This window comes from Panulirus ornatus, chromosome 31 (genome assembly GCF_036320965.1).
Source record: "Panulirus ornatus isolate Po-2019 chromosome 31, ASM3632096v1, whole genome shotgun sequence".
Taxonomy (NCBI): Eukaryota; Metazoa; Arthropoda; class Malacostraca; order Decapoda; family Palinuridae; genus Panulirus; species Panulirus ornatus.
The window spans coordinates 16,108,766-16,122,430 of record NC_092254.1 but is presented as its reverse complement, the minus strand read 5'-3'; the positions used below and the strand labels follow the sequence as shown (position 1 = coordinate 16,122,430).

At 44.7% G+C, this 13,665-nt stretch overlaps 1 protein-coding gene across 6 annotated transcripts in view; it reads right to left on the bottom strand.

The window, feature by feature from the left end:
* Positions 1 to 13,665, bottom strand: part of LOC139758841 (uncharacterized) — a 557,798-nt gene that overhangs the window by 163,413 nt on the left and 380,720 nt on the right. The window lies entirely within an intron of this gene.

Here is a 13,665-nt window from a genome sequence, read left to right as displayed (position 1 = left end):
AGTATACACACACACACACACACACACACACACACACACACACACACACACACACACACACACACACACACACACACCAGCCTGAGCCAGGTACCCATCTATCAACCAGCCCTAAGAGGAGGATGAAGAGCTGGGTGGATCATGGGCCGACTGCCGCAACCAGGATTCGAACCTATGCGGGTTTGACTCCCGACAGCCCGTGCATGTCTCACGTTCAGTAAAAGGTAAGAGAAACATACACTTACAAACGACCATGACACTAAAATCTATACGAACAATCCATTGAATTATCTGTTAACAATGACCACAGTCTCGGACATTAGGTTCAGCATGAGATCCAATTCTTTTTTTAACTTCACCTAAAGTAAATAAACGGAAGGTGCATTTGTGACGGGCTTGGAACACTTTTTACGGTGGGAACCTCATGTACCGAGGCTATTAGTGGCCTGTACACCATGAAGCAGTCTTGTAAGGCCGAGACAAAATGACGAAGACTGCTAAACTCCACTGGAACAGAGAACTTACAAAATCTCCAGAGTGGAAACAATGTCTAAATCTTATTCAGCCATCTTGTCGAAATGCTTGAATTACTTTTGATCTATGGTGTAGTAGAGGAGTATAAATATTAACTGACGATGAAACATTCGACAGCCCTTGTGTGCAACAGTGTTTCAGATAAGGCAATCAAAAAAGACTAAAAGTTGTTTACACTTCGGCAGAGACTTTGAGACTCTGGCAAGTGTTGATTAGTGTCCACCATGGACACGAGGATGGAACACATTTGTCCAGTAACACTGTAAAAGAAGTTGCTTAATACCCAATCACAAAGTCAAGCACAGAACACAGATGTTCAGTGAGACGTTGACAAGTATCGCTTAAGGTCCATCTCATACTTGTGTACAGAACATACCAGTCATGACAGGTACGACTCTTGACTCGCACTGCTCAATATCCAACACAAAAACACGCATCCATGGAACACACTTGTTTGGTGATACTATGGGAGGTGTTGCTCAATGGACAACTCAAGAGTCAGGGATGGAACATACATAACAGGCAAAACAGAGACAGATGTTGCTCGTTCCACCAAGTACCAATCGTCACTGCCATCAGCTTGCCAACAGGTCAAGTCTTGGGTATCGTTTCTCACACGAGCCAGCTGACAAGTCCAGTTCCTTGGTCGCCGCCAGAGCAGCCGTTGGGAAGCATGTTACAAATACCAACAACAAATTTTCTAAGAATATTACTGAACAGTTAATACAATGGCAACATATATATGAACAATCTTGGGCGTGTATCTCCACGGTGAGGGTGGTACGGGCCAAACACTGATCTACCTTGAAACAGCACTAGCGGTATGCCAGCAGCCATAGCAGCATCACTTGCCTCAGAAGACAGCCCCTAGATCAGCATCAACGGCAGCTAAAGGTCCTAAGGTCAGCAACAGTAGCCAGCTGCCCTAAACTCAGCACCAACGGCAGCAAAAGGCCCTAAGAAGAGCACCAGAGGTAGCCACCTGCCCTAAAACAGCGCCAGCGATAGCCTGCTACCTCTGGAAACGCACCAGTGGTAGCCAACACCACAAGCAGACCCAGACACAGCATCAGTGGCTGCGAGTGGCCTTAACAACGATAGCAGAGCTGACCAGTAACCGCAGTAACATCAGCAGCTGCAGCCATCTGGCTTAAAGACAGACCTAGTAGTTACTAACAGCCTACGGAACAAGCAGCAACAGTAGCCAGCGGCCCAAGGAACAGCACCAGCTGTAGCCACCGGGCCCCCCAAGAAACAGCACCAGCGCGGTAACCACCGTCCCAGGGTTATGCTAATATCAACAGCAAAACATGAGCCTCACGCCAGCGACCAACGGTGCATCAGGGTCGTCTCGCTCTCCGATGGTGGTGGTGGTGGTGGTGCAGGAGGAGGGACCGGCACACCTGACACCAACACCACCGGCAGCCACATCTGAGGTCAGTGGAACGACCAGGACGTAATATGCAAGGACAAGCAACAGGATTATAGAAAACGAGAGCTGAGGCGGACTGGCAAAGAAGAAAAAGGAAGCCGGAGGAACGCTAAGTCTGACCCTAAATGCCCTACAAGGATCCTGTGCCACGGCTTCTCTGACGCAGGAGCAATAATCGTCATATTTGCAAGTCTCAAAAGGATGTAAAAAGACGGAAAAAAAGACACTCCTGTATCCAGTCTGTGGTTATCCGTCAGGGGTGGGCAGTGGTCGAGAATAGCTAAGAACTGGTTCCACCTTATAATTTGCCTGTGTATGTTCCCAACAAGCAGAAGCAAAGTTGCATCTGTTTGCAGTATCGACTGACTGTGATGGTTTAGGTAACAGATGTGCACGTACACGGCAGGAATATATACATCCAGGTAACTCTTCTCTACTTCCCTATCATCAACAGACACATGTGTTTCCCTGCACTACTCACGTTAATTTATTAAAAGTCAATCGTCTTTTGTCTGCCGTCGACCAGACACCAAGTCCATCTCCGAGTTTGGCAGCAATGTCTGGGGGCTTTACCACCTCGGGCTGCAACTGTCGAAGTGAGGAAAGGGTTGCAACACCAGGCATTGCAGAGGTACCATGGAAAAAAGAAAGGTAGTCGGGTCCTACGGGGAAATACCACTGCCATGACGACACAGGTGCTGAGCACAGCCACAGGAATATACCAAGGCTAAACCGGTTTCTGGTTTTACGTAGGCTGGCTGTTGGCTGGTCAGGGTAGTTCTTATGAACGAATATACCAGTCACCATCAGCTTCATTAGCACAAGGAGAATTAAATGGTAAGTACAGAAAAGGGTGTGGAAGATTATGACAAGAGGAGCAAGCAACTGTAAGAACTGGCTGGAATTTGGATGCAGTGAACGACCCTGGACCCTGCATGAAATAATCCACCCACACTTCACCTAAAGCACAAGCGTATCATTTGGCCAGCTAGCTTAGAGGATCTCCTCTCTGCCTAATAACAAAACTTAGAGGAATCGGTTTAACCGTTATAGTTATATAAGAAATAAAACACTAAAAAAAATGGGATACAAATTACATCAGACGCCGTCCACCTGGAGAAAACACATCCGGACTACTTTTCAGTAACTGAAGAGAAAGAGGAAATCAACATCTATGTTTATCAAAACTGACTTCTGTCCCGAAGGTCCTTACTGAAATGTTAGGGACCTCGACCACAATGACCTGGAGAGAAACGTATGACCCATTTCTCGCTACGGGCATGAAGACAGCATGATAAATATATACACGACTATACAAGTGGCAAGAGTCATGGCGTACACACATCACCTAGAGTCCCAGACACTGCTATGATGTTCCAACATTATCCCGGAGACCAAGGGAGAAAAAATACCACCCACGTATCTCTTGTGTGCCGAAGCACGCGCTTTAAAAGTCACGGGAGAGGGGGGGGGGGGGAATGAAAATACTCCCCTTGTTTCAATATCACTTTCTAAAAGCAGGAACAGGAGAGGGAGCAAAGAGGGTATTTTTCCCTCAGAGGCTCCAGTGCCTCGCACTATTCTGTTGTGGGAGGGCCATGTCAAGCTGGTATCAAAACAGGAATATAACCCACTTAAACAGGTCACCCGTGTGTATCAAAGGACGCGTCGTGGCTGCCGGTTCAACGTCTCCCTCCTGGGTCTGATGCCCCGCCCACAGCTGCCTAGCTGTATCCTGCAATCCCGATGTTTCCTGACAGATGAAGGTTCCTCCACATCTGTCTACAAATTATCTTTGGGAGCTCAAACGACCACTAGGAGCGCCCTCCTCTCATCATCACTCCCTAACCCTATACCGTGGCCACCCCTTCCACTAGGGATGCCACCCATGCCAAGGCCCCCTCTGTAATATGGGCAAACTGTCCACCAAGGCATCTTCTCCACCAAGGGTAGATGTCCATCAAGGATGCCTCCCTACCAAGGCCACTTCTCCAAAAAAAAAAAGGGTGTCTTCCCCACCAAGCGCCCCTCCATACCAACAGTTTTCCCCTCCCAAATCAAGGGTATCTCCCCACCAAGGGTGTCCTCCTACATCAGAGCACTTCTTAACATGGGAAACTTCCCATGAGGGGCAGCTCTCCGCAAGGGCAACCTAATCAACAGCGTTAGAAAATGTGGACACCCTTGGATACCACATTCCTCTCTCTCTCTCCAGGACGTGAGGCAACTTCTGACATCACACACACACACACACACACACACACACACACACACACACACACACACATCATGCACTGAACAATCTTAGGCAATGAGCAGTCCAATGGGTTCGTTGAGACTCTATTTCTACGAAATCATAAAGATCTTAACCCATACGAAAATTCCAGCATAAAAAAAGGCATTTCTAACCACATACGCAACAAATGTGGTTTTTCCTCGAGGCAACAGTTCCTCAGCTGAAAGGATCGGGCTACACACCCCACAAGACCTGCCTGTCGGCGATGTCTGATACCTCAGAAGAGGCCATTAAGGAGGGCTCTCCAGGGACCCTAGGGGTGGGGTGGGGTGGGTGAACAGCAATGCCAACGGAATATCAAAAGGACGGTAAGGAAGAGACGCTAAATGAGAAAGTACCATGAAGATAACGACGCAAGGTGTGATGGCATATCTTAATGGAAGAAATATCTTAATTTCCATAGAGAAACCGTTGCGTGTTAGGTCCCCACCCCACCCCTCCCGCCTCCACCATACATATACGTTTTCAACAGACGTGAAAACTGTCACTAAATCACTATTTCAGAAATTCGTCCAAGCTGAAGAAAAATTTGTAAATGAAAGCACAAATCCAAGAAACTTCAACAGCGAACAGCGCAAAATTAGTTGAAAACTTCTTGATCAAATGGTTCTCATCACAAATTAAGTACACAAAAGAAACTGCGTAAACATACCACGTACAACAAAGCCCAGCACGTTATTCACCAGAGTCATTCACCAATCTTGCTTTCAGAAATAAAGCTATAGCAAGAAACACTGTTATGAGAACATCATACCGCGGAGATGGCAATGTGTCTGACAGTTCCAAATGCCAGTGACAGAGTGCACGTCCCGGACAAGCCAGCTACTCACTGATGTTTTTGCGACAAACAAAGGATTCTCAAAGTAAGGGGAATAATCTTCGTTTCTTCCCACTGTGTATATACCTTGACTGTGAAACTAAAAATTAGCAGAATTCTAACTTGTGATGGAGCATAGTGTTTCTAGGATTCACCTTCGTTCATACTGCCTTTAGGCTGCAATATAAAAACACTATTAGAGGCGGCAACGCTATATACAAGGTCTGCATCATGGGTCAAAACAGGGACACGTAATTCCAAAAGGATGGTTCTGTTGTTTGCTAGATAGGGACGAACACTGCCCTTATGTTTACTTTTCCCGAGGAAGTTCACATCCACAATGTTGTTTCCTAGCCATTTCCAACCTGGGTATAGTAGGGTAGTTGAAGGCTCTTAAAAGGATTACATTTGGGAGCGGACTTTCAATTTTCTAAAGCATGATCTCATTTCTCAAATGCTCTGTAAATTGGTTGGTTTTACGTACATTGGTCTACTGATAGATACAATATTTCAAACTACGGTTATTATCCTTGTTTACTGACATAACCATCACGTAAGTATAAAAAGCTAATAAATACACGGTTATAACAAGTGAAGCTGTGCCATCCCTTACACGTTAACTCCAACTGCGTATAGGATACAGTTTGTTAATCCTGTTCATGGTAAGAGCAAACGGTGTATCTGCCTCAGTCAGGTGATGGTCACATACAAATGCTTGTATTGTCTCATGCACCAGAAACAAGTCCCAGGATGTTGGCAATTACCAAGTGATGCTAAACGTCTTGTCAGAAGTCGGCGGTCGGGTAGTTTTTCTGTGGTTATGTGCCATCCTGTCTTGTTCTGTGTGGTACGCTGAGTTCAGTGCGGTGGTCCTGATACAAGCTTTCAGATCTCCTTGCACGTAACACTGCGGGTCATTTTTTTCCCCTGTCTGTCCTCCTCTGCTCTTAGCTTTGACTATATGTGACCATATCTAGGGTCGTGTAAGCTGCGTTTACTAAGGTCTTTGATGTGCCTTGCCTCGGGGTTCCTCCCTGCCCAGCATTCAGCTGTGCAACAGAAAAATACAAATGTTCTCCTCTAATTATGTGACCTGCACATTTCTGGACAGTGCTATCAACATTTGTTGACAGGAAAGGGATCCAGTGGGTCCCTTGGGCCTCACCCGGGCCCACCTGTCACCCTCATATGTCCATACATCATATCCAGAGTATAATATATACTTGCCTCCACCTACCCCTATATATGTGCCCTACACCCATACTCCCACTGACGTGCTATTCTTTGTATACGTAAGCAATGTTTACAAAATAACCAAAAAATCAAAAAAGGATTTTGCCATCACAGTGAAATGTTTACAGCAAAACACGAACATGGAGAAAGTAATAAGATCATCAGCTCACAAGATGTTGTAACTGCTGGCTTAGGTTAGGCTACAATTATAAATGGCCCTAGCCCAATGGCCTTAAATGGAATGTTAATGATGAGCGTTGTAAAGTTTGTGACCAGAGCTTTGAACACAAAGCTGAACACTGCCTTGTACTGTGAAAAGATAGAGCCAAAACAAACCCTGCAAGAAAAGGTACAACACTCATTGCTAATAATGAGATACCTGAAATTCTCAGACTATATCCACTTCTGAATCTAGCTGGTAAAAGTTACCATCAGAGAGATTGTTAGCATATGTAATAAAGCAATTATGTCACAGTTTAAGTAAAAAGGTTCAGACGAAGACCTTTTGACCTCTCCTTCTGCGCTGCTGCCGCTCACAGTATGAGCATAGGGTTGCACAATAACCTCGTCGCTGACAGTGGCACAAACTAACAGGCAAACGGGGGCCTTTTTGTGGACGCGAAAGTGTTCACAGCCGCCTAGATGATCAACCACTCATACCCTTTCCATACCGGGTTATCCCTGATTCGTGGAACCTATTATACATATCTATCCCTTCTTCATTCTCCTTCCTTTTCTATTATCCCTTCACCAAGTCCTACCTAATATATCAGAAAGATTTTCATACAAATCTGTGTCAAGAGTTTTATATACTGTAGTCACATCACCGACAGACAGACAGAAATATCCAGCTCTACCTTGATGTTAAGCTCTTTGATAATTAGTTCACTAATATGACCTAATTCTGAAATAGGTCAACCGTATATTTTCAGCTGAATGATTACGTAAATTCAATAAACCGTTCATTATCGTTTTACTCTATCATTACCCACACATACAATTGGACGCAGCCAGTGCCAAAATGTAAAAAAGCAACTCAGCGATACACCACAAACACTCAGCTTGAACCAGCGATTCGAGTTCATAATATGAATTCGTACAGAGTTGCTATACAAGGAGGGTGTGGTTAGCAGGGTGAGTTGGTATAGTGCTGGTGATAGGACGAAAGAATGGCCCAACCCACCCACATACACATATATATACACACACGTCCACACACGCAAAGATACATACCTATACATCTCAACGCATACTTAATTATACACACACAGACATATACATATATACACATGTACATAATTCATACTGTCTGCCATTATTCATTCCCATCTCCACCCCGCCACACATGAAATAACAACCCCCCCCCCCCCAGGTGTGCGAGGTAGCGCTAGGAAAAGACAACAAAGGCCACATTCGTTCACACTCAGTCTCTAGCTGTCATGTAATAATGCACCGAAAACACAGCTCCCTTTCCACATCCAGGCCCCACAGAACTTTCCATGGTTTACCTCAGACGCTTCACATGCCCTGATTCAATCCAGTGACAGCACGTCCACTCTGGTATACCACATCGTTCCAATTCACTCTATTCCTTGCCCGCCTTTCACCCTCCTGCATGTTCAGGCCCCGATCACTCAAAATCTTTTTCACTCCATCTTTTCACCTCCAATTTGGTCTCCCACTTCTCCTCGTTCCCTCCACCTCTGACACATATATCCTCTTGGTCAATCGTTCCTCACTCATTCTCCCCATGTGCCCAAACCATTTCAAAACACCCTCTTCTGCTCTCACAGCCACACTCTTTTTATTACCACACATCTCTCCTACCCTTACATTACTCACTCGAAAAAAAACCACCTCACAACACATATTGTCCTCAAACATCTCATTTCCAGCACATCCACCCTCCTCCGCACAACTCTATCCATAGCCCACGCCTCGCAACCATACAACATTGTTGGAACCACTATTCCTTCAAACATACCCAGTTTTGCTTTCCGAGATAATGTTCTCGACTTCCACACATTCTTCAACGCTCCCAGAATTTTCGCCACCTCCCCCACTCTATGATTCACTTCCGCTTCCATGGTTCCATCCGCTGCCAAATCCACTCCCAGATATCTAAAACACTTTACTTCCTCCAGTTTTTATCCATTCAAACTTAACTCCCAATTGACTTGACCCTCAACCCTACTTTACCTAATAACCTTGCTCTTATTCACATTTACTCTCAGCTTTCTTTTTTCACACACTTTACCAAACTCAGTCACCAGCTTCTGCAGTTTCTCACATGAATCAGCCACCAGCGCTGTATCATCAGCGAACAACAACTGACTCACTTCCCAAGCTCTCTCATCCACAACAGACTGCATACTTGCCCCTCTTTCTAAAACTCGTGCATTCACCTCACTAGCAACCCCATCCATAAACAAATAAACAACCATGGAGACATCACACACCTCTGCCGTAAACCTACATTCACTGAGAACCAATCACTTTCCTCTCTTCCTACTCGTAAACATGCCTTACATCCTCGATAAAAACTTTTCACTGCTTCTAACAACTTGCCTCCCACACCATATATTCTTAAAACCTTCCACAGAGCATCTCTATCAACTCTATCATATGCCTTCTCCAGATCCATAAATGCTACATACAAATCCATTTGCTTTTCTAAGTATTTCTCACATACATTCTTCAAAGCAAACACCTGATCCACACATCCTCTACCACTTCTGAAACCACACTGCTCTTCCCCAATCTGATGCTCTGTACATGCCTTCACCCTCTCAATCAATACCCTCCCATATAATTTACCAGGAATACTCAAGAAACTTATACCTCTGTAATTTGAGCACTCACTCTTATCCCCTTTGCCTTTGTACAATGGCACTATGCACGCATTCCGCCAATCCTCACGCACCTTACCATGAATCATACATACATTAAATAACCTTACCAACCAGCCAACAATACAGTCACCCTCTTTTTTAATAAATTCCACTGCAATACCATCCAAACCTACTGTCTTGCCGGCTTTCATCTTCCGCAAAGCTTTAACTACCTCTTCTCTGTTTACCAAATCATTTTCCCTAACCCTCTCATTTTGCACACCACCTCGACCAAAACACCCTATATCTGCCACTCTATCATCAAACACATTCAACAAACCTTCAAAATACTCACTCCATCTCCTTCTCACATCACCACTACTTGTTATCACCTTCCCATTAGCCCTCTTCACTGAAGTTCCCATTTGCTCCCTTGTCTTACGCACTTTATTTACCTCCTTCCAAAACATCTTTTTATTCTCCCTAAAATTCAATGATACTCTCTCAACCCTACTCTCATTTGCCCCTTTTTTCACCTCTTACACCTTTCTCTTGACCTCCTGCCTCTTCCTTTTATACATCTCCCACTCATTTGCATTTTTTCCATGCAAAAATCGTCCAAATGCCTCTCTCTTCTCTTTCATTAATAATCCTACTTCTTCATCCCACCACTCACAACCCTTTCTAATCAACCCACCTCCCACGCTTCTCATGCCACAAGCATCCCTTGCGCAAGCCATCACTGCTTCCCTAAATACATCCCATTCCTCCCCCACTCCCCTTACGTCCTTTGTTCTCACCTTTTTCCATTCTGTACTCAGTCTCTCCTGGTACTTCCTCACACAAGTCACCTTCCCAAGCTCACTTACTCTCACCACCCTCTTCACCCCAACATTCTCTCTTCTTTTCTGAAAACCCCTACAAATCTTCACCTTCGCCTCCACAAGATAATGATCAGACATCCCTCCAGATGCACCTCTCAGCACATTAACATCCAAAAGTCTCTCTTTCGCGCGCCTATCGATTAACACGTAATCCAATAAGGCTCTCTGGTCATCTCTCCTACTTACATACGTATACTTATGTATATCTCTCTTTTTAAACCAGGCATTCCCAATCACCAGTCCTTTTTCAGCACATAAATCTTCACCATTTCCATTTACAACACTGAACACCCCATGTATACCAATTATTCCCTCAACTGCCACATTACTCACCTTTGCATTCAAATCATCCATCACCAAAACCCGGTCTTGTGCATCAAAACCACTAAACACTCATTCAGCTGCTCCCAAAACACTTGCCTCTCATGATCTTTCTTCTCATGCCCAGGTGCATATGCACCAATAATAACCCATCTCTATCCATCAATTTTCAGTTTTACCCATATAAATCTAGAATTTACTTTCTCACACTCTATCACATACTCCCACAACTCCTGTTTCAGGAGTAGTGCTACTCCTTCCCTTGCTCTTGTCCTCTCACTAACCCCTAACTTTACTCCCAAGACATTCCCAAACCACTCTTCCCCTTTACTCTTGAACTTCGTTTCACTCAGAGCCAAGACATCCAGGTTCCTTTCCTCAAACATACTACCTATCTCTCCTTTTTTCTCATCTTGGTTACATCCACACACATTTAGACACCCCAATCTGAGCTTTCGAGGAGGATGAGCACTCCCAACGTGACTCCTTCTTCTGTTTCCCCTTTTAGAAAGTTAAAATACAAGGAGGGGAGGGTTTCTGGCCCCCCGCTCCCGTCCCCTTTAGTCGCCTTCTACAACACGTGAGGAATGCGTGGGAAGTATTCTTTCTCCCCTATCCCCAGGGGATAGTGAGTCAGTTGTTGTTCGCTGATGATACAGCGCTGGTGGCTGATTCATGTGAGAAACTGCAGAAGCTGGTGACTGAGTTTGGTAAAGTGTGTGAAAGAAGAAAGTTAGGAGTAAATGTGAATAAGAGCAAGGTTATTAGGTACAGTAGGGTTGAGGGTCAAGTCTACTGGGAGGTAAGTTTGAATGGAAGAAAAACTGGAGGAAGTAAAGTGTTTTAGATATCAGGGAGTGGATCTGGCAGCGGATGGAACCATGGAAGCGGAAGTAAATCATAGGGTGGGGGAGGGGGCGAAAATTCTGGGAGCCTTGAAGAATGTTTGGAAGTCGAGAAGATTATCTCCGAAAGCAAAACTGGATATGTTTGAAGGAATAGTGGTTCCAACAATGTTGTACGGTTGCGAGGCGTGGGCTATGGATAGAGTTGTGCGCAGGAGGGTGGATGTGCGGGAAATAAGATGTCTGAGGACAACATGTGGTGTGAGGTGGTTTGGTCGAGTAAGTAATGTAAGGGTAAGAGAGATGTGTGGAAATAAAAAGAGTATGGTTGAGAGAGCAGAAGAGGGTGTTTTGGTCACATGGAGAGAATGAGTGAGGAAAGATTGACCAAGAGGATATATGTGTCAGAGGTGGAGGGAAAGAGAGAAGTGGGAGACCAAACTGGAGGTGGAAAGATGGAGTGAAAAAGATTTTGAGTGATCGGGGCCTGAACATGCAGGATGGTGAAAGGCGTGCAAGGAATAGAGTGAATTGGAACCATGTGGTATACCGGGGTCGACGTGCTGTCAATGAATTGAACCAGGGCATGTGAAGCGTCTGGGGTAAAGCATGGAAAGTTCTGTGGGGCCTGGATGTGGAAAGGGAGCTGTGGTTTCGGTGCATTATTACATGACAGCTAGAGACTGAGTGTGATCGAATGGAGCCTTTGTTGTCTTTTCCTTGCGCTACCTCGTACACATAAGGGGGGAGGGGGTTGTTATTCCATGTGTGGCGAGGTGGCGATGGGAATAAATAAAGGCAGACAGTATGAATTATGTACATGTGTATATATGTATATGTCTGTGTGTGTATATATATGTGTACATTGAGATGTATAGGCATGAATATTTGCGTGTGTGGACGTGTATGTATATACATGTGTATGTGGGTTGATTGGGCCATTCTTTCGTCTGTTTCCTTGCGCTACCTCGCTAACGCGGGAGACAGCGACAAAGCAAAATAACAATAATAATAATAATAATATATATATATATATATATATATATATATATATATATATATATATATATATATATATATATATATTTCTTCTTTCATACTATTTGCCATTTCCCGCATTAGCGAGGTAGCGTCAAGAACAGAGGACTGGGCCTTTGTGGGAATATCCTCACCTGGCCCCCTTCTCTGTTCTTTCTTTTGGGAAAAATAGAAAAAAAAATGAAACACGGTAAGTTCCCAAGTGCACTTTCGTGTAATAATTACATCATCAGGAGAGATACAAGAAAGAAATACAAGTCAGTTGATGTACAACGAAGAGACGTAGCTAAGATGCCATTGGGTAAACAAAGTGGTAAATGAGATAAATTTGCGCTGTGGGGAGTGTGGTCAATAGGGCGAGTTGGTACAATGCTTTTGATAAGGCCGAACTGATACAGAATGGTCCACACGGTGAAGGTGGTATATACTGATACAGAATGGGTCACAAGGTGAAGGTGGTATATACTAGTACAGAATGGTTCATACAGTGTGAAGTTGGTATATACAGTGTGCTTCACACGGTGAAGGTGGTATGTACTGAGACTGTGTGGTTCATGCAGTGAAGGTGGTATGTAATGGGACTGTGTGGTTCATACAGTGAAGGTGGTATGTAGTGGGACTGTGTGGTTCATACAGTGAAGGTGGTATGTAGTGGGACCGTGTGGTTCATACAGTGAAGGTGGTATGTAGTGGGACTGTGTGGTTCATGCAGTGAAGGTGGTATGTAGTGGGACCGTGTGGTTCATACAGTGAAGGTGGTATGCAGTGGGACCGTGTGGTTCATGCAATAAAGGTGGTATGTAATGGGACTGTGTGGTTCATACAGTGAAGGTGGTATGTAGTAGGACCGTGTGGTTCATACAGTGAAAGTGGTATGTAGTGGGACTTTGTGGTTCATACAGTGAAGGTGGTATGTAGTGGGACCGTGTGGTTCATACAGTGAAGGTGGTATGTAGTGGGGCTGTGTGGTTCATACGGTAAAGGTGGTATGTAGTGGGACTGTGTGGTTCATACAGTGAAGGTGGTATGTAGTGGGACTGTGTGGTTCATATAGTGAAGGTGGTATGTAGTGGGAATATGTGGTTCATATAGTGAAGGTGGTATGTAGTGGGACTGTGTGGTTCATACAGTGAAGGTGGTATTTAGTGGGACTGTGTGGTTCATGCAATAAAGGTGGTATGTAATGGGACTGTGTGGTTCATACAGTGAAGGTGGTATGTAGTGGGACCGTGTGGTTCATACAGTGAAGGTGGTATGTAGTGGGACTTTGTGGTTCATACAGTGAAGGTGGTATGCAGTGAGACTGTGTGGTTCATATAGTGAAGGTGGTATGCAGTGGGACCGTGTGGTTCATATAGTGAAGAAGGTATGTAGTGGGAATGTGTGGTTCATATAGTGAAGGTGGTATGCAGTGGGACCGTGTGGTTCATATAG